This window comes from Capsicum annuum, unplaced genomic scaffold (assembly GCF_002878395.1).
Source record: "Capsicum annuum cultivar UCD-10X-F1 unplaced genomic scaffold, UCD10Xv1.1 ctg2888, whole genome shotgun sequence".
NCBI lineage: Eukaryota > Viridiplantae > Streptophyta > Magnoliopsida > Solanales > Solanaceae > Capsicum > Capsicum annuum.
In genome coordinates, this window is record NW_025835334.1 from 3,606 (window position 1) to 27,128 (window position 23,523).

Below are 23,523 nucleotides of genomic sequence, written 5' to 3' on the forward strand. Positions count from 1 at the left end.
CATAACATTTAACCAAAACTCATACTTAGAAAATTTAGCATACAACTGCTTCTCCTCATGGGTCTGCAACACAAGGTAAAGGTGATCGGTATGATCCACCTCACTTTTTGAATAAACCAAAATATCATCAATAAAGACAATCACAAACAAATCAAAAAATTAATGAAAAACCCAATTCATAAGATCCATGAATGCTGACAAGGCATTAGGCAAATCGAAGGATATCACCGAAAACTCCAAGAGACCATACCATACTCGAACGGCAGTCTTAGAGATATCCATCTTTCTAATCTTCAACTGATAATAACCCGAACAAAGATCAATCTTAGAAAAGAACTTTGCACCATAAAAATGATCGAATAGATAATTAATCCTTGAAAGAGGATACTTATTCTTTATGATCACGTTATTCAGGTGGCAATAATCAATACATATCCAAAAGGACCCGTCCTTCTTATGTATGAAAAAAACTAAGACAACCCCACGGAGACACACTAGGGTGGATAAAACCCTTGTCAAGAAGATCTTTCAACTGCTTCTTGAGTTCTTTCAATTCAGCTAGAGCCATTCTATAAGGAAGGAGAGAAATAGGTTAAGTGTTCAGAAGAAGATCAATCCCAAAATCAATTTCCCTATCGAGAGGAATACTAGGAAGATTATCAGTAAACACCTTGAGAAATTTATAGACCACGGGGACAGTCTGTAAAGAAGGAATTTTGGATCTAGAATCCTTAACACACACGAAATGATAGAGACACACTTTAGAAACTAATTTTTGGGCTCCAAGATAAAAAAATAAACCTTTCCTTAGGTACTAGGGAAGTACCTTTCCATTTAATCGCCGACACATTTGGGAAATGGAAAATAACCCTTTGAGACTGACAATCAAGAGACGTAAAACATGAATGCAACCAATCCATACCTAAAATCACATCAAAGTCTAATATGTCTACTATATCAAGTCTACCAGGGTCTCTCTACCATAGACTAATATCAAACTACCCCTAAATACCCTTATAGCCACAATGGAGTCACCCATAGGAGTGGACACAGAAAAAGGGTTCAAAATATATATAGGATCAAAACCATAATGGATAGCCATATAAGAGGTCACTAAAAAGGGGTAGAACTAGGATCAAGTAGATAATATACATCACGAGAGAAGAGGTTGATTGTACCAGTAACAATATCAGGGGATGCCTCAAAATCCTATCCGGTAGAGCATACAAATAGTTATGACCAGTGTCAAAGCCAGAAGCAGACGCAACACTTTTTGGTATGGGAACTGATGAAGTAGTAACAGTAATCTTATTTTCTCTAGAAGAAACCTTAGAAGGGAAATCCCTCTGCATATGACCAATCTAAACATATTTAAAGCCCTTGTTCCTCTCCTCTTCACAAAAACCATGGTGCACCTGACCATTGAACTTACAAGGAGAATACGATGGAGCTTACTGAGCCTCACTAGCCTGAGGCTGGGATCTTGGTTCTATAAAACCACTATTATAATAAGAATGATGATCACCCAATGGATATCGATTAGAAAAACTAGCCATAGAGTAGGAACCAGAATTTTCCCCACTTTATCTTACACCATATTCCACCCTCTCTACCACTCTGTGACCTCCACACTGATTTGAATAGAGAAATTTCTTATTCTACCTTTCACGCACCTATACTTGCTTCTTTTTTTCCTCTTTTATTTGTTGTATATGCACAATAAGTCTAGAAATGTCTATATATTTGTTCAACAAGGCAGCCTTACTCTCCAAGATTACCTCATAAGAGAACCTAGAGGTAAAATTCCTTATTCTAGCCCTCATGCTAGACAATAATTCAAGAGAATAATGCGATAACTAATGAAACTTCAAGGTATACTCTTTTACTATCTCCTGCCTTATTTCAAGTTTATGAATTCCTCAGCCTTTGCCTTCCTCAACTTATAAAGAAAGAAGCAATCAAGGAACACACTAGAGAAAACATCCCATAATATAGATTCAAAATCGTCACCCCTAGACTAGTCCCACTCCTCATACCACTAGCACTCATATCCTTCAACTTATAAGTTTGAACTTTACACCCTCTGCAATATTATCATACATCATACAAAAGATCTTTTCCATATTATTAATTAAATTTAAATATCTTCCTCAACTTTGGAACCAGTGAAAATATGAGGCCTCAACCTCATAAATTAGCTAACTCTAGTGTCCTCAAAGGATAGAGCAACAGAAACAATACACTTAGTATGGGAGGCCACCAACTAGGTAAGAAATAAATCTACTGGAGAAACTCAACATTAGATATGTCGGCCTAGGGTGCCCGAGAAGAGATAAGGGGAACCCATGAGCTCTCTCAGGGTAATCAAAAGCAGCGACCCTCAACTGGATCTAAACTCCTGGAGTAGGATGAGCTTTGTCAAAATTATCCTTAGATAGGACAAAAGAGTTTCCACGAACATTAGATCTCCTGGGAGGCATGATCTGAAAAGTGAACAGGCAGAAATTAGAGGAGATTCAAGGCATATTCTATTTGAAATAAAACAACAAAAAAGGAAAACATTCCTAAATTCCTCATATCCTCTCCTCTATAAGTGTAGTGTGCTACACACCTATAAAAGAGACTCTACTTGACACGGCTCTATGAACACCCAATGATGTCAAACCTAAGATCTAGTATCATCTTTTTTCATGACCCAAACCAGGGCCTGACCATGACAAGTATTATAAGTCCCACGTAGATTAGAGTTCACCCCCTACACCAAACCAAACCAAATATAATATCCCTAATGTCGAATGAATTATGAACATATAACAAGATAAGTTCAAAGAATAAAGGGTATATCTATAATCAATATCTAGTGACAAGCCAAAATAATTGACCAAGATCATCCATGTCCACAGTAATCTATAAAGCCTTCTAACACAAAAACCTAAAAGTAGTTTTGGTCAGGACATGTCGCTGACTCTGATAGATGATAATAACAATGAAAATGATAATGTTAATTATAATGAAACTCTCAACTCTATTATATGATAAGAACTGATGAAATGTCTAAGTCTTCCAAAGTATGAAAGCTAACCACTTTACCATAACTAATTGAGAAACCAAGACAATCCACCTCACTCTGTGCAGGAAAAGTAAAGGTATATCTAGTACCTGCATCGTATAGGGATACAACATTTGGAGACAATTAGTGGGGTGAACACTAGCATATAACTCAGGAATAAGGATAACATAGTGTCGTGATCAATAATTCCAAATCATTCAAAACCAACACAGATAATCAAATGCATATATATATATATATATATCACATGTCGAGATAGGGAACATAGCTTAACATGAACTTTAAAACCTTATCTGGATTATGTAGCTCTAACGTCATAATATAAAAAGGAACTCATGGTATATATGGACCCAACTCTCCCCTAGCTAGTAGGGCCCCAATATGTGTGGACCTACAAACCAGAGGGTATACAAATGCACTATGCGAGAATCGAACCTCTCGATATATAAAGATGACATGAGCACCAAATCATATAATATGATATAGAAGAATTGAACCTCTAAATCAATTGATAAAAATAATGGGGTCTTAAACCACGCAGTCATATATACCCTCACATTGGCATTACGGTTTCCAATATTGGTCCTTCAAAACCTCTACTTTTATGACTCAGCTACACAACCCTCATTAAAGCCCAATTAAAATAATTAGCACGTGCATTATCATTTATTGAACCATGATATATATTTAAACAAACACTGTTTGTATCATCATACCAACTACACTTGCAAGATAACTTTAATATGCCATACTATTTACCATTATTTAGGGAAAATCACAACCCTTTTGGTTCAATTACACTTTGGCTTTGGGAATTACACAAATCTTTAAAGTTTAATGAAAAAATCATAATGCTTCATTGACTTTTCACATTATGCAATGGTTTATGAGTAGTTTAATATACATACTTTTCATATTCAAAATTAATTTCACAATATGGGGTTGGGGTCATAACTACTTCAAAATTCATAAGTTTGGGGAATCACAATCCCTAGTTCATTCATCATTTACATGAATTAATTTGATTTTTAAAACCACTGTTTAAACATAACCCATGAAGGGAAAAACATTAAACATCACATAAACAATAATTGCTCAAGACCCTCAACCCATGTTTATAAAACAAACCTTAATACCATATGAATAACACTTTAATAATTATGCTTTTAGCAAATTTATAATTTGGGAAGAGTAACATGCCTAAAATACCAAGTTCCCAGATAGAATTCAACCCTTCAGCCCTTGAAAGGCCTACATCTTGAAAACCCTAAGTATGGGTAGTTAAGAGAATTTAAGAGAGCTTTGGGAGTATTTGAGTATGTTATGAATGATAAATAACCCTTCTTAAGTTCTTTATAAATGTGAGGTTTTATTGGGCGAGAAGAGAATTGTCCAAAGTGCCCTCAATTTATAAACTAAAATTTAGTCATCAGTGACTACGGGTCACTATATGACTCGTATATACTCGTTAAGCCTATTCACAAAAATTTGTATCCAAGAGAGTCTCCAAGGAACTCATAATCTATTACCCCTACGAATCAACCTATATATCTCATAATGGGACCCTACAACTTATAGTGTCAAGTCATAGTCGACCCAACAACCATTTAGGGTATACACTGGACACTCTATAATTTGCACCCAACGACTCATAATGAGTCTTTATGACTCATAGTGAGACACTTGTACTCAGAGCAAAACTCATCTACACACTTTGATTTGGTTATGATTTGGTCTAATGACTCATTAGAGGAGTCGTATTCAAGAAACTAAGGATAAAATTTTAGAATTTTTCAAGGACCAAAAATTGAAGGTGTTACAAACTTGCCTATTTAGCTTCAATGTTTCATATTCATTGAATCATTGAAGCTTGTAAAGATTAGTGTGCTTGGTAGTTGGAAGGTGAAGAAAATATACAAAATTAGTACTTGAAACATTAGCATAACTTCCTCCATCGATTATCAAGGAACACACATTTCCCTTGATCAAGCATTTAGAGTGTAAAAGGTTTTCCTTTTGTTTGGGCCAAGGTATTGCTTGTCATTGTCCTACTCACTATATAGTTTGGGAGGGTGAGATCCCTTTTTTGAGAAATATCATTAAGGAACAAGGCCCTTCTAGTCAACCCATAAGGAACAACAACATCACCATATTCTGCACTCTCCTTCTCTTCATTATCATCCTCCATGTCATGAGCACACTTATTACTATTCCTCTCAAGAAGATGTACATTATCAACATTTTAAGAATCATTAATCATAACAATAAATGCCCTCGGATTGGGGCACTCACATATTCTATGACTAAATCCTTGATATTTAAAACATAGAAGAGGTTTATAATAATTACCTCACTCATGTATAATGGATTTTAGAGTAATCTTCTCAACTTGAGTGGTTTGGCCTAATGGCTTCTTGGTCTGTTATGGGGTACCCTTATTTTTTGACCAAATGGAAGAAGAAGATCCCCCTTCTTTATGGTAGTTAAAAGACCCTTTGTAGCCTCTTGACTTGTAAAGTTTTTCTTCCTTTAGTACCAACTCAATCACAATACCTACTTCAAAAGTTCCATCAACAACACGATAGGTGTAGAGTCTTATTTTGGAAGCAATCTTTACTCAACCACGCTTAAAATTATATCATAGCATACAAAGTATCTTTTTTAAGTCTATTCTGATCTTTACATATTAGAACTCATCATAGTATTGATATATATATATATATATATATCATCAAGTAGATACAAACCTCTTAATTTGAGCAATACAATAAGATACCTTCTACACCTCGAATATCTCATTAGTCAAGAAGTTGTGTCACCTAACCAAAAAGTACATCGAGGTGGATTTAATCCTTTAAAGGTGGGAGGGTTACTTTTATGAAGTTAAGACTCATTTTCCAACCTCAAAGATAGCCATGATGCCTAATATGATCATATGGATCCTGACCATACATTTTATCATGGAGTTCTTGTTCTTGAAATCCTTATTGCCTAGCCAATTGAGGGATATGACCGTGTCCTTCTCTTCTAGATCTACAAGAACTATGGAAATGTTAGAATTGACCCCTCATTCAATTGTTTTATTCATCATCTACTCCTCCTAACTTATCTTGGAACTCCTCTAGTAGCTTATCACCCAATGATTAGATATTTTAGATTGGTGGGGTATTCAGAGTAGGTAGGGGTTATTTAGCAGTGGTGGAGGTCTATTTAGTAGAGGTTGGGGAATTACTTCTTATCACTTAGTTTGAAGGAACAAAGAAATGTTTTGGATGTTTCAAACTAGTTAAAAAGTAATTAAATATGTTTATTACTTGCTATATAGTTGAAAAATCAATGGAAGAATGTTTAGAAATATAAACCATAAAATTTCAACAAATAACTTCTTTTGCATCCCAAGTTAAGTTGGCTAAGTTTGAAAAATAAGCAGAAACACACTCTAAAATTGGCCTTCCATATGGACAGGTGTTGGTGGAAAAATCTAGGATATTATGCTAATGTGGCAGGTTTGGGTGGTTGTTATGTCGGTGATCAAGTCATTGACTATTGATGTAGCCTGCCAAATGGAAATTTGACTTTTTTATTTTTTTAAATCTTCACAAGTGGACCCACTAATAATTTGACCAACTTTGACCTAAAAATTTTAGATCAAAATGTTCTTTTTCTATCTTCTTCAAGAACAAGATGAAGATGCTCAAGAATAATAATGAAAAACCCTAATCTTTATATTTTCATAAATTATTCATTTCAACTCAAAATTCAATGAAATATGGATTGTGGTTCATAGATTAAGGGATAAGAAGTTATTTGCCAAGTTCTGCAAGTGTGAGTTTTGGTTGGAGTCTATTTCTTTCTTGGGTTATGTGGCAACTTAGGAAGGTATTATGGTTGATACGACCAAGGTTTAAATGGTTTATGATTGGGCTAGACCAACTTTGCCAACTGAGATTTGGAGTTTTGTTGTCTTGGTAGGTTGTTATCGGTATTTTGTTGAGGATTTATCATCTATTATAACTCTATTGAAAAAGTTGACTTAGAAGAAGATTTTTTTCCAGTGGTATGATGCATGTGAGGAGAGCTTTCGAATGCTGAAGGATTTGTTGACTTCAACTTCTATTTTGCTTTGCCCAAGAAGGCATTGATTTCATTATCTTTTATGATATTTTAGGTGTTGTTTTGATCCTGGAGGGTAAGGTAATTTCCTATGCTTCTCATCAGTTGAAGTCCTATGAGAGGAATCACCTTACCCATGATTTGGAGTTATGCATGATTATTTTTGCTTTGAAGTTGTGGATGCACTACTTGTATGGGATCCGTTGTGAGATTTTCTTAGATTGTCATAGCCTTAAGTACTTCTTCACCTAGCGAGATCTTAATATTAGACAGCGTCATTAGCTTGAGTTGCTTATGGATTATGACTTGACTATTCTCTATCATCCGGCAAGGCTAATATGGTTGCAGATTCCTTGAGCCATAAATCCACTAGCATAGGCATCTTGGCATATCTTTTGACCCAGGATAGGCCTTTGTCCTTCGAGGTTCAGTCTTTATCTAACCGGATGGTTGGGCTTGATTTTTCGACACCTTGGTATGTTTTTATATTTTTGGAGGCTAGGTCTTCTTTGATTGAGCAAATTCGAGCTCATCAATTTGATAATGTTAAATTGATATTGATTTTAGATAAGGTGTTGTGTGGTGAGTCTAAGAAAGGCTCAATTAATTATGATAAAGTTTTGAAAATTGGAGGTCGAGTTTATGTGTCGAGAGTAGGTGAGTAGACTAGATTGATTTTAGAGAAGGCCCATTGATCAAATATTCTATCCATCTAGGTATGAGTAAGATGTATCGGGATTGAGGCAGCATTACCTATGGGGTTGTATGAGGAAGTTATAGAAAATTTTGTAGCTTGTTTCCTTGTTATCAGCAGAGAGTAGTGCAATTACACTACTTCTTTTGCGATTGCATCATCTAGTTCTAGCACCAGATAGTACGATTGCAGCCTGTATGCTGAGACTGCAATATCTGAGGATCTGGAAAGGGTAGAAAAGGCCCTCTTAGGCCACAATTTTGCTTATTATTTACCTTGCCTCTTGAGGGATAAACCCTAAAATAGTGTGAGATCTTAAAAGTAAAGCTTGTGGGTTCTTAATAAGCTATATTAAAATCCATTTCCCAATTCTCTTATGGATTTAAGGTAAGAATCCACCCTTGTCTTGGTTGAATTTCTTGATAAATTGCACAAACCCCATTTTGGGTGTCCGTTTTGACCCAGAACCAAAAGTAGGCAATATGGGTATCATTGGCTTTGTTTTGATGTGTAGATTTTATATTTCTTGATTTTAGTTGATTTTGGGATTGTTCATGAGAAGTAAGGTTGCAACGTAAAGTATTGCAGACCAAATGAGTCATTGAGGTAGGTTATGTATTAACTCTTTTAGACTGGGCTAGGTAGTTAATTTCTATACAAAATGCATGTTAAGGGGATGGAAACTAATCATAAAATTATCTATATTAATGTGTTGTACCCGTGTGGGGGCCTATATATGATTCAATCATTGGTTTTGAGATATTATGGGCTATGTGAGACCGTGTGGGGTCCTATGTGATGATTGATAACCTATATACATAAGAATAATTGTGTTTGCTTGATGAAAAGCTTGTTGTGGTGTCAATTGTAGAATGTGATGTAGTCATACTCTATTGGCATATGAATCAAGAGGGAATTTCATGAATGATTGTAAATAATAAGTGGATAATTGACTCATGTAATTGGTATATTGATTGGTTTTGGAAATACGTATTATAGTTGGTTGTTAATATTGCATCATCATCCTCATGATATCATACAAATAATTTCATTTTCTTGTTGTATTCTTTATATATACTTTTTATTGTTGAATGTGTACTTGATTTATGTCTGATGTTATGTATGTGCTATGGAAATGCTAGAAATACTGGAGACTCTTAAAACACTGAGAACATCAGATTCTATTGACTTTCTCTAAGGAAGGTACCGTAGAGGAGTCATGGATTTTGGTATCAGATATTAGATCTTATAGTCCTTTTTCGAAAGTTATACTGAAGAAGAGTCATGGATATTGGTTGGATATAGGTTGATGAACCCTCCATGGGTCCTACATCAGAAAACTTTCCTCCGTAGGTGTATACGAGGTAGTATATGGGTTAATAAACCATCCATAGGTCCCGAGTTGGGGGGTTGAATTCATGGGTGTATATGGAGGTTTTTGCAATGACCTCGTGGATCATTATCATCGTCATCATCTTTTCATACGTTGCACTTGCTTTATTATGTTTATGTTGCGATTGAATTGCCATATTGACTTGTCATACCTTTTTGTGTTCTATCCTTCGCTAATTGTACTTTACTATCTTGTATATACATGTTCTTCCTTGTTTCTAAGTGTATATGTTATAATGTATACCTGTGTTCTACCCATTTCTATTGTTGTAATATATGTGATATATATACATTAGACCTATTAGTGCAAGTGATGTGGCTTACCATTGTGGGATATTTCTAATTATAGGTGATGTGCCCTTAGGGTGTATTTTGTATGCCTTATTTTCTACTTTGATTGGTCGGCCTATGATACCTACTAAGTATAAGTGGATTGTGCTGACTCATACTGTGCTCTTCTGGTGTAGATTCAAGTTCAAGTGTACCCTACGTTGCTTGACTCGAGCAATTATTAGAGCTGTCAAGGTAGTGGATGATTTTCAGGCGTCCATATGTCTTCTACTATCTTCTTTATCATTAGACTATGTCTTTACTAGTTTTTTTACAGAAAGAGTTGTATCTACTGGATATCTTAAATATTGTATTTGGATTTGGGTTGTACTAGATATGTTCTTATACTGTTAACATCAGGTTTTGGGAGATATGGCTCTATGTTGATTATATAATTTCCGCATTTTTCATACTTATATGGTTTGGCTTCATTCTAGAAGCCTTACGTTGGGGGGTATTTATGTCTTTTCCCCTCTGTGTATCAGTTTAGGTGATAAGCTTACTTGCCAAGGTACGCCACAACAAGAGCCATCATGACCTTTAAATTTTTGGTCATGATAGATTATTTCTTATATTTGGGCTTGGAGACTTATATCGAGGGGCTGTGAGTTTTATCTATCTTATCTTTGTGATGATAGTGCGAAGAGTCCTTCGCTTGCTATATTCCTAATCTTACGCGTATTTATGCGCATAATTGTCATTATCTCTACGTATTTAGCCTAGTTTTAAGGACTTCTTGTGGGTATAATGAAGCGTCAAAGGGTGTAATTAAGTATCTATATGTTTTATTACATGGTTAATGTTTAAGGTGTAGTCGAAACAAGTTTAGAATCAAATTGGTCACATAAAGTTTAGACGAGAAAACTTCTATTACTAGCTTGAGCTATGTGTTGTTCTAGTATTTTTTATTGGCTCAATTGTGTTAATTTCTCTAATTCATATTTTTATTGTCATACGAGACCATGTAAGAAGTTAGGGGAAATGTCTGAGAGCATAACAAGGTCAAATAAAATTGGATAGACATGCACAAAGTGCAGAATTTAAAGGAAAATGAAAGGAGCTAACTATGATGTAATTTGAATTTTTGGAGAACAAGGGTTGTGCCAGTCCCTCAAACCTCCAAGATAAGGGCATGCCATACCTAAGACACAAAATACATGGTTTAAACTAGTGTGCATTTGTGATTAGTCATTCTACACCTCTAATCGCACAGATATAAGGGCGTGCCACACCCAAATGTCAAAAATGGCTAAATTCTTCTCTAGTATAAATAGGATACTTGGGTCTTATTGTAAGTATCTTGGAAAACTTTGGGAATTGGAAAACACATGAGGAAATCTATAATTAGGGTTGTTGATCTTTACTTTTGGGTTTTACATATTAATTCCCTCATACTGATTCATTATAAGACTATGAGTGGCTAAACACCCTCATTCTAGGGTTGAGGCTACTAACATGATTATGTTAGTATGGTTAATACTTGGTTTATATGTTTATCAAGAACATAATTCTTCTTAAGTTCTTGTTTTACAATTCTAAAGCTTCAGGAACTCTAGGATAAATCTATGTCCCAAAATGAATTGACCATAGGAGTTGGGAGATAGAATGAACAATGTAAGGAGTGTGGATCATGTATTTAATCATTAGAATCTAACGGTTAAGAGATGTTTTGTGTTTAGGATATAGATATACCTAAACTCCTACTTGGTTAGTGAAATGTAAAAAATATTTTAATGCATCTGAATTAAAGACTCACATCCCCGTTGTAGTTGTGAGATTAGTTTGTGTAGATGACTTAGTGGGTGACATTCCCAAGTTATAATATCAACCCCATAAATCAACAATCACGACAAGAACCAATACTTACTAGAAAACATAGTTATGCATGAATATAAAGTAGATGACTCAACCATGGAACACTCCAGATATTGTTTACACTACCAATTTCATACTATGGTTATTTTTTATGACTTAATATAATTAAAAAACTCAAACTCTCCAGTGGTTACACTCACACTGGTTTAATCTCATTAGTAAAGAAAGTATTGAGTTATTGCTAAGCATAATTCCCTATGGGTTTGACATTTGGGTCGAAAGGGACACTTCAATACTTGTAGGACCACGTACACTTGCATGTGTGCTAGGATCACAATAGTTTTTTGCATGCTGAGGATGTGAAAATTGGCAACTTTCTGATTGTTAGTTTTACCATTTTGTTTTATAAGTGCTAAAAACTCGATCTTAGCATATGAACTTGCAAGTACAAGTCTAAGGCTCAAGTAAGCTAGCAAGGGAAAGTGATTTGGTTGGCCCATATCCTGAACCTAAGAGATGCTTACATCAGTTAAGGAGAGAAACATTACTTCTCTATCTCATACCACAAGTTCAATAAGATGAATCTAATCCTACTTTCATGGCTAAAGAAAAACGAACCCACAGAATAGCATGTGAAGTGGCAATCACTTTGGCAACCAATGTTACCTTCACCATCCGCAGATCTAAATCTGAATATAGATTTGAGCTCAAACATAATATGGTGCAGTTGTTGCATAGAAATATGGAATTCACAGGACTGCTTCATAAGGATCCATTGGTCCATCTTTAGAACTTTCTAGAGATCAGTGACACTTTTATTCCCATTAGAGTCTCCACTAACAACTTGAGGCTCACTCTCTTCCCCTTCTTACTTTAGGGGAAGTGAAGAAATGGTTGAAGGTAGAATCTTCAAACTCTATCCATACATGGGATGATCTAGCGAAGAAGTTCCTTATTCTATTCTTCCCTTCTGGAAAAACTACAAGGTTATGTAGTGAGATCCTGAATTTTAAGTAGAATCCAAATAAGAAACTATATTATGCATGGGAGAGATTTAAGTCTCTTCTTTGATTTCCACACTACCAATAGACGAAGGAGGAATTAGCTCATATTTTTTTGAACCTCTTGACCATACCAAATTTTTTTTGTTAGATTTAACTGCTATCACTACACAATTTCTTTGATCATGATGGCTCCTACTATAACTGACCTGCAGGTAAGCCAAACTCGTAGTTCGCAATAGTTAGTAACGAACTAGCCAAATAGATAAAGGCAAGTCAGAAAAAAATATGAAGTAAGAGATAAAATACGTAATATAGTCCCAAAACCTAGTGGTATCAGTACAAGAGCTTCTACATATCAAGATTTTAAAGTTATGTACAAATGAATACACTAATACAAATTATTTCAGAATACAACCTAGAGACTAGTCTAGAACATAAGAGAGAGATAAGTAATACTCTAAACATCAGTAGCTCACTTTAAGTCTCTAAACCGTGGCTACTTTGCATGACGCACACTTCAACGACAATAACCCCTACTAGGATATGCAGGCTATACAAGTGTAGTATGGGTACCAAACATGTGATACTTAGTAGGGAAGTGCCAACTGAGATCCAAAGATAAAGCAGATATATATAACATATAAACAGAATGGAAAACTACACCCAAATATCAAACAACCACATAAGACAGCCACTGAGATAATAAGGATAAATCATCCAATTCATTTCAGAGAGGCTAACATATTAAGGCTAAGGAAGCAATAAGAATGCACTATCTCATTCCATCCATATTCAGGGATCTCAATACTATACCATATATCACTGGTAAATATGCAATTTAGAGAGGAAAGAAGATACATATAAGTATACAAGGCCAAGTAATGAGTATGTAATCCAAGTGACTAAAGGAAAGGAGGGATATATGGTAATACCATAGCTATATATAGCTAAGTATGCATATATATATATATATATATATATATATATATATATATAACCAAGGTCTACTCGAAGTACATCCTAAATCATCAGACTAGCTATTTAAGACCTCATAATCATAGCAAGAGCTAGGGTTAGAATACTCTAGGTTCAAATCCATATATCAAGTCATCAACTGGATATAAATAAGAATATAATTGTAAGATAGAAGAGGCCACAATCATACCTCAAGTCTTGATATCAAATCAATGATCAATCTATTATAAACTAGTCCAAACAATGATAATAACAATGAGAATAACAATGTCGATAAAAATGAGAGTAACCGGCTAGTCTAGAGAACCAAATACCTAGCTGAGATTATCACGTGTCCCCACCAACCCAGGCTCAGAAGGTTCAATCAACATAGTACACATCACAAGTCATAGTTATCACACATATCTATGCCGCCCCCATATGAGTTGATATATATAGGTGCATACTGGTTATAGGCAATGCACATGCAAGGATAAATGTAACAGAATCCATGATACCATAACCAGTGAGTATAATAAACATCATGATATCATCATAGTAACCATCATTATCATAACTATCATCGTCATAGTCATCCTCTGGCCTTGCTGAGTATATATATAATTGCTATACATAGGGCTAGCCAGAGTCAAATTGATAGATGTACACATAGATAATCAATATAATCATTCTCCAGCCTTTATTGGTATAGATGCTCCATCATAATATCCTTCAGAGTTACTGGGTTTCATTACATCATCATAATATTTTCGGCCTTGCCGGGTATCATCACATCATCACAATTTCTTTCTACCTTGACGGGTATTATCATATCATCATTATATCGTACGACCTTGTCGGATAACATCATATCATTATAATATCAAAATAAATGTCAATAATAGAGAGCATGACCCACAAATGCTAAAGTAAAGAGAAAGCCCCATGAGGGCTAAAGTAAAGAGCAAGCCCCATGAGGGCTAAAGCAAATAAACATAAAAGAAGAAGCAAGCTAGAATATATTTCCCATATCCATCGTTCATTATCAATGGCACATTATCATCAAACATATATACATAATATGAATATTATAATTATCATTAGGTTTTACCCGGAATTTATATCATCAAAACAACATCTTCTTCCATTCCATACTAGAGAGATGCGTATTTAGATATATAGTAGGTGCACAGAATTAAGTCATGGCTACAAGAGTGTAAATATGTAAGTCTATTGCTCAGAGTGAATTTCGGGACTAAATCATTTAAAAACTATAGAAAAGGTTAGAATCTCTCATGATCAGAGTTATTAGTAATATCAAATCATAGATCGAAATCTGTCTTGGTCAAGTCTTTAAAACATCATTACTAATCTCTTTTACATGTAAGTTATTCATTAAGACAGACATTTATTATTATGAAGAAATCAATTTTAAGGTAGAAAGTGGGATTTAACCCTTAATTGGTGACAAAAATAATAAGATCATAATCTAATAGGAATCATATCAATCATCAATGAAATGATCATAATGTACCATATCTATGCATGTCATCACTAGTATTCATACAATGAAACCATAAGCATTAATATAGAAATAAGCAACAATCACATCTTTTATAAGAATATCCACTTCTCGGATAGTCAACTCATATCATAACATTATCGTAGGCCCAATAATGTGTCTGGAATAATTATAGCATCATAATCATGGCCTTTAGCCCACATACGTAGCCGGAACCCATATCAATAATCATATCTATACATCATCTCATATTTATAAGCCATAGCATATTTATGAGGCATAACATCTCCATAAGGCATAAGGCATATATATAATCATCTCACGTCTGGGAGGCATAATATATCAATAAGCTTCTCATATCTAAGAGGCATAATATATCAATAAGCATCTCACATCTAGGTGGCATAATATATCACTAAGTATCTCACATATAGGAGGCATACAATATCAATAAGCATCTCACATCTAGGAGGCATAATACATCAATAAGCATCTTATATCTAGGAGGCATAATATATCAATAGGGCCTAATTCATAACCATGAGGCATATCACATCTATAAGGCATCTCATATCTATAGGTCTTGTATATCATAACTATGAGGAAATATCATCCCTATATGACAAATAACAAGTCTATGGGGAATGTCATCTCTATAGACAAAATATCATCACTATGTCCATGACTATATTATCAAGCATGTCAATGGAACATGTCATAAGTCAAGTACGAAATTCCATAGTATTGCTACAAACCATTAATCATAATCCGGGGAAAGTCATCAAAATTTACCAAGTTGCAAAGTTACCTTATTCTAAAGGCTCAATAATGTAAACTATGCCTAACATTCATAACTAAGTCCACAAGGGCTAACACAAGTCTTAGCCAAAGGTGGGTTTGAGGAACCTACATCTAATCCACAATTTCCATATTTAGGCAATTTAAACCCCAAACTAGGCTTAGATATCTAGTTTAACTTCTAATTGTCAAGTAGGCCATAACCAATCCTAAGATAGGAACTTCATCTAGAAACATGGGCATTTAAGTCTCTAATCACCAAAATTCAATATTCAAAACCAATTCATTCTACCCATAATCAAACTTAACATTCGTATTCACACACAATGTATAACACACATCATCTTACAGAGAACAGTAGATAGAAGCCTACCTCAAAGACGAACCACAAATCATTATATCTTTCACTAATGTCCATCTTCACTTCACAACCCCAAAATTCTATTACACTATCAAAATCATAATAAACTCATCAATACTAGAATAATAATACTCAATTGCACCATTGTGCTTTGGGTAAAAAAATAACACCTAAAATCCCAAGTGGGTTCCACTTATGGAAATCATATTTCTGAGGTCACCCAATTCTCATACATGGTCAAGGAATCATAAACATCAAGAAATGGGTGAAAAGATAGCTAAGTTGAGGCGAAATCAAACCTCAAGCTATTTGGGGGTTTTAGATTAAGAATCGAGAAATTCATCAAGAAAATGCTGAAATGTTACCTTTAATACAAAAATATTCTTGATAATAGATGCTAATCCATCTCCTAAGTCACCCATAAGACTCAATATTGAGTTAGCACACTCGTTTTAGGGTTCTTGGGTCTCAAGGGTGTGTACAAATGAGCAAAAACACAGCCTGAGGAGTCCTTTTAATGTCTCATAAGGTATCCATGTATTGCTATCGCACAACTAGGGGTTCCAATTGAAGACAAGCTGGAGGAGCAGGTATTTTGATCGCAATAGCACTTGGTGCAATCGCACCATCCTCACGGCACCAGATATAAGCTGAAACTTGGAAATTTTTTTGGGTTCTTGCTAAGGCCTCGGGTTTGATTAGAATCTAATTTACGCAAATAAACTATGTAACCAAACTAAATTTGATGTTTTAAGTGTAATAGAGATGTAAAATTTTCTATCCCATACTATTTCGACCAAATATAGGCCCCACACCTATATTTCTAATTTTCCAAATTTCTGACCAATAGGTCAAAATGAGCTCGAGTGCAGCGGGACCCAAACAAAATGTCTATTGAGCATGAAATTAATATTCCAGAGCTACTGGCGCAGTTATAATTTGCATCCAAGATCATTTTACTAATGTTTTTTCCCGGTGGCCATTTGGAAATAGCAAAGACTTCAAAATAGGGAATTGGATCTAAAAACAAAACAAACTATTCGATAACCAAACTGTCAGTCCCAGCAAGTCATAAATGATTTGGTGAAGATATAAGAAAGCTTTAATGAAAAAATAAGAAGAAATAAGAAAAACAACATGAAGGGTCATTAAAATATCAACTACTAAAAAGACTTTTGTCTCCAAAATATAATAGATGAAAAAACCTCAAAAGCTCGAAAGGATGAGGTAGTGGGCCAGCATACTCCAAGCATGACTACCTAGATAACCTCAATGAAGAGATAACACTCTTAAGGGATTTTGCCACAGGCATCCCTATTTCAACCAACTCTTTCACTCTACTTCGAAACAATCAAAACTCAATCTCAACCACCAGCTACCCTTTAACTAAACCAAAAAAGGCTAATGAGCCTAAATCAAAACCACAACACACTAATACCATCTTGATACCCACAAAAATCAACAAAGTCTCATCCAAGGCAAACCAACATAAGTCATGAGTCATACAACCAATTCTAAAGCCAAATATAACTTTCTTTTACCAATCCATACTTGCTATCTACTCCAAACGAGGAGGAAAATCATATGAATGCAATTTACGCAATCTCATCACATAGAACTTGAAGAACTAAAGCTTATCCATTGAAAGTCCATACGATAAATGTGAGAATATGCTCATAAGACACTATCTGGGAACACACATAGAGATACTAAAGGAATGCAATCTATGCCAATGCTACGACTAGTCCGAATGACAACCATGATTGAAATCCATAAGGTCAAGGCATAAATACTCATCACTATCCACTTCAGGATGTCCCATAATAGAGAATGAAACCATACTAAGTCTAACTCAAGAATACTACTTCCACTAAGTACATCATCCAAAACTCTCACAGTATACTATAGACTTAAGGTCAAAGCTAAAAGAATCAATACTGGGTTTATGGGCTATTATCCAAGAACTTATGAACAATAATCCAACCAAAGTCGAGAAGACCGAATAGTTAACCACTTAGAAGGCATTAATGATCCAATTCTATTATAACTTCCAAATTGCCATTCTAAGGTATCAAATCCAAAATTGAGCCAACAAATCCAAAAGAATGTCAAATACACACATCGACCATACAATCTGAATTAGGCATAGCTATACCATATTATGTCAAGCCAAAATTGATACATAGGTGAAGAATAAAATCACAATATATGATAAATAACTGACTAAAAGTACTAGAAATCCACTCCATATCCACCAATGGGCATGAACTATCAAAGCATACTTAAGAACTCTATAAGACTGCAACCTATACCATTAATGAAAAAAACTCTCGCAACTAAAAGAAGTGCAACTCAAGACAGAAACTAATCAATCCAACATTCGATCTCAGCAAAGAATAGACATAGGCTTATATCATCGAGGAGAAATACTTCACCAAGCTTCATTAGGCCAAACAACTGTAAAATAAGGATTTCATAAATCAATCCAAGTGTGACAATCATCACTCCATACATCTATGAATCACATCATCAAAGAAGAAAAATACCAATCTCAAACCCAAGGTCAATGTCAAGTTCGCCTCTAGAAAATCAAACAACTCAAGAAAAATAATTTCTAATTTGCCAACTTAAAAAGTAATCACAAGAAAAGGATACCTTCCTCTATCTCCCTAACTTAATAGAAGCCAGAAATCACATCACGATAAGAATAGAGCATCTAATCTACACATCACTAACAAGGGAACCCATCACTAGGAAACTAATAAAATAGACCTGAGAGATGAATCCAGGATATCTTAATATTAATATCAAACTACTATTGGGCAATGAAATACTTACAAGCAAAGAATGGACCCCAAACCCATTAATTGTACAAATGAACTATATAGAAAGGGATAGCCAAAGCAAAAACCTTCACAACAAAAGTGGCAATTCTAGTAGTCTCCAACTCAACATCGGGCAATATAGCTAAATTACCAACTTAAGAACCATACGGAACCATAGAAGGTCAACATACCTTTGATATCATAATACAATCCTGAATCAATCGAATAGAGCTAACCAAGAGGGAAAACAATCAATCTTTCCTTGCTATAGGAAAGAAATCATTAAATCAGGCTATATCTACTCACGCCACCGAATAAGAATTGCAAGAAATCAAATTCTAACTAGATAACACTAAGTACCCAGAATCTAGTCCATACAGCTACCCAACGAGGATCAACTATGTCAAGTAATAATATCAAATAATGTCAATAACCTCAAGCAATGATAGCAATAGTAATAATAATATCTATATTAATATAAAGAATAGGTGGAACCATAATTAACATCAATATCATATACTACTCAAGGGGCACAATAAGGCCAATGTGCCAAGATAAATGGGACTTGAATCTAAAAGCTACACCTATAGGGAACAAATATTGATACAAATCTACCCCATCTGCTACTAAAATAAATAAGCCACAGAGGTTGTCATAGAATCATTAATTGAATAACAAGGCATACAATAATCAATATGAAATCATCAAGGCATATAATCATCAATGTGTACAAAGACCCTAATGTACAAAATAAAAGAAGTAAATGCAATAAATAAAAGTATACCAATCACGGTGACATCTAAAACCAAATGCCTGATAGATCTATGTGAAAACAAATTCGAATAGGTAAAAACTCTGACCGACCAATTGAATCATCAAATAAGGCACTAAGCACACTATCTATAACTTAAGGTGTCACAGTTATCATAAGGTTATCTAAATGAAATAAAAGACTATCAATCCCATATCAAGGATAATCTCTAGACCAATAATAGATCTCTTTGTAGTCGTAGCAAAATCATAAGGCACCAACTTGCGAGAACACAAACTAAGCCTAAATGGATGGTTAAATAACATTAAGAGAACTTTCTACTATCAATTATCATCTTTTTCACAATCATATCTATCTTAGAAACTCTAGGCTAGCGGGGATATATGCTAGCTCTGTATGATCAACTAAATAATATTTAGGGCACTCTCTGAGCTAGTGTCCCATTACAACACAACAAAAATAAGATTCTAAAATACCTTATGATACTGTCCCTCATAATCTAGAATGATTGCCATGGACTGAAGACCAATACCAAAAACTATGCAAGGTCCAAAGAGAACTCGGCCTGCTATGATCACCACAACTAATTTGAGAATAAATCATAGAACTACATACTAGCTTCATAGAGTTGATTCTGGAAGTATTCTTACTCCTAGATAAAGTACTACTAACACAATGCCAAGGACATGGCCTCATGTTGCCACCTTTATAAGTCTCAATACATACTCCTCCTATGTATGTTGAATGGATAACAAACTAAGAGAAAGAAGACCCAACTGATATCAAGTGCTCTGGCACCAAACAAAGTGGCAACATAGATCCTCTAATATATCTATACACCAATCCCTTATCAAAGGGATGTAGCATAGAAAAATGTCTGCCCTACTCAAGAAGTCCAATCTCGTATTTAGAAACTAGCAAAGAACCTAGATGAATATGAATATACCCATCTCTAGTCTAAGAGTTGCTTAATTAATCGAATGTCATCCATGGCCGAGATCTTCAATATGACTGGAATCCTCGATGCCAAATCTTAAAGGGCTGAAGTAGTCATGCGCTTTACTAGAGTGTAAGATAGCCTCAAATACTTTAGCTGATGCTTTAGATATTTAATATCCATCTCTAACTCTCTAGTTTGCCATAGTGTTAAAGATCTAAAAACATATGTGGAAGTCTCATCCATATTTATCGACCATCTTGCATTAACTATTTGGGATAGAGAAGAGTCAAGGTGTTTTTGAGGCTCATATCAATTCTGATATTAATGAGTCAAGAAGTTAATTTGGTAAGAATGTTTTTATAGCCTCTTGAAGAGATGTTATGGACGTCTCTACACCGATCCATAAGACTATACTAAACACTTTTCTTTTAGACTAATACACTGGTGGAACCTAGGATTTAATACCAATATGTCATGACCTAATTTCTTAGATCATGATGGTGCTTACTGTAACCCACCTTAGTCAAGCTGAACTCATAGTCTGGAATGGCTAATAAAGGACTACCCAACTTAATAAAGGCTTGATGGTGAAAAAGATAAAGTAAGAGATCAAATACATAATATAGTTCCAAAACCTAGTAGTATCATTACAAGAGCTTCTACATAAAAAGATTTCAAAGTGAAGTACAAATGAATACATTGATACAACATATCCTTAAATGTAATATATAATATATGACTTTCCCACTTCTTTTACAAAGCTAATCTACCAGGGTTCCCACAACCCTAGTCAGGGAAATTAGCCACTTATGTTTATGCAAGAATACATGATAATCAATAAATAATTCATATAATTAATTGCACAATAATAAGATGAATAAAATCTAAAGTCTTTAATTAAATAATAACCCAAAAATATTAAGAATAATATAATGTGTTATAGAAGTAAGTAATAGTGAAACACCTTGGGTTTTGAACCTTAGAAAATTTACTGAGTTTTGAACTCTGTAGACATCATATGACTAGGGGTGCTAGTCGTATGTTTGGATACAATTTAGGAGGGTCTTAGTCAAACCATAAATAGTGTGGTTGGGATAGGTTTCTATCCCCGGTATGAGTGGACAATAGACTGGTCATATGTTAGGGTGCAGATCATATAGAGCTAACTCATATGATAATAAATGTGTCCTTTATCATATTCTATCGAGGGTGTTGGTTGTAAGATACTTCTCATATCTTAAGGTATGATTTGGCCTTGTATGGTCGTATGTTGATTTGTGTGGTGGTCTAAGGAGTGGCTTATGGTATAAGTAAGGGTACCACTCGTACCCTAAAGTATGGATGGTATGGTCTAGTTGTACCCTCCTATAGTAAATTTATATAGTTTAAGGTAGGAATAATCTGTACATTTCCCTGTATAAATCCTTGGAACCCCATGACTTAAAATACCTTTTTGGGGCTTTATTAACCTATTTACAATCAATCAAATACTCTAAACTCTATTAAAATCTCTCAAGGCTCTTGGGTTAAGAAAAATTTAGTGTTTTCTTTAAGGTGGTCAATTAAGGCTCCTAGTGTTGATTTATTCTCATCTTCTTCTCAATCTAAGGCAAGATACTTCTTCCTCATTGTTAGTTCTAACTAAATTGTTTTATAACTTGTTTTCATGACATGAATGTTGTATTATTTTGAGTTTTCAAATGCATATTGGGGGTTTTGATTATAAAGGCTTGGTTATGTTTTTTCAATGTTTTAATTATGGATTTATATATTTTAATAGTTGTTTGGAAATTTGGTTGCATAGGAATGATTAGTTGGTGATGTGTGAGTAGACGCTAACATATTTAAGGCTTTTAACTGAGAATAATTGTGAAATCTTAAGAAACTTTTGTTATTTTTAATTATTTTACGTTGATATTGTAGTAAAAGTCATGATGCAAGGGAAATTTAAGAAATAGAAGCAAAAATACTGAAAAATAATGAAAAAGAACTGGAAGTATGGCTGATGACATTCCTAATAAGTCGTCAACCCTGTGATAAGTTATCAAAAATCACATCAGGAGTTGCCGTGTTAGAATGATTAAAGTGAAACTATGATGACATTTCTGATATGTTGTCAGAACTATGATAAGGCGTTAGAGTTACCATCAAGTATAGGTAGAGAATCAAATTTGGAATGAAGAGGTGATGACATTTTTGATATATCATCATATATCTGATAAGTCATCAAGATTTGTCACCAATAATAGCAGAAGATGCCAAGAATGCTGGAGGGCCTAACGACATTCCTGATAAGTCGTCAGGACCCTAACTCGCCGTCACAAATACCGTGACCTATTTCGAAGGATTTTCTGAACATTTTGATTTTATTTCCTTAGTTAGGATTAACTATAAAAAAAATTGGTTAAGGTATTTCTAAGGGGTTGGCACTTGAATTTTAAGAGACGTATTTTGATATTTTTTCTCTCTAGTTTCTTGGCTTGAAAAAACAACTATTTTTGAAAGATTATTATCAGTATTTTGGGATTTTTCCTTTGTGATCTAATCTATGATTCACTAGTTATTATTCATCTCTGTAAGTTTATCTTTCAAATCATGAATTAAATTATGTGTTTCGTTTATCACATCATAAGCGGCTAAACTCTATTAACCTGAGTTATGTTATCTAGGGTTAGGTCTTGGTAAGGTGCTAAGTGTTCAAGATTTAAAAGGTTGTAGGATTTCCTTATAATTCTAAGGTTTTAATTAACGTCTTTTGGTTGTAAACAGTAGACACACCTGCTTCGATTTTCTTGAGAAAGAAATCAAATATAGTAGGAAGTGAATTATAAACAGGGACTCAAAAATACTTCATTTACTAATCAGCGCTGTAAAAGGGTTGGTTAACCTCAGGTAAAATATGGATGGTAAATAAAAATTTTCTAAGTCTAAGA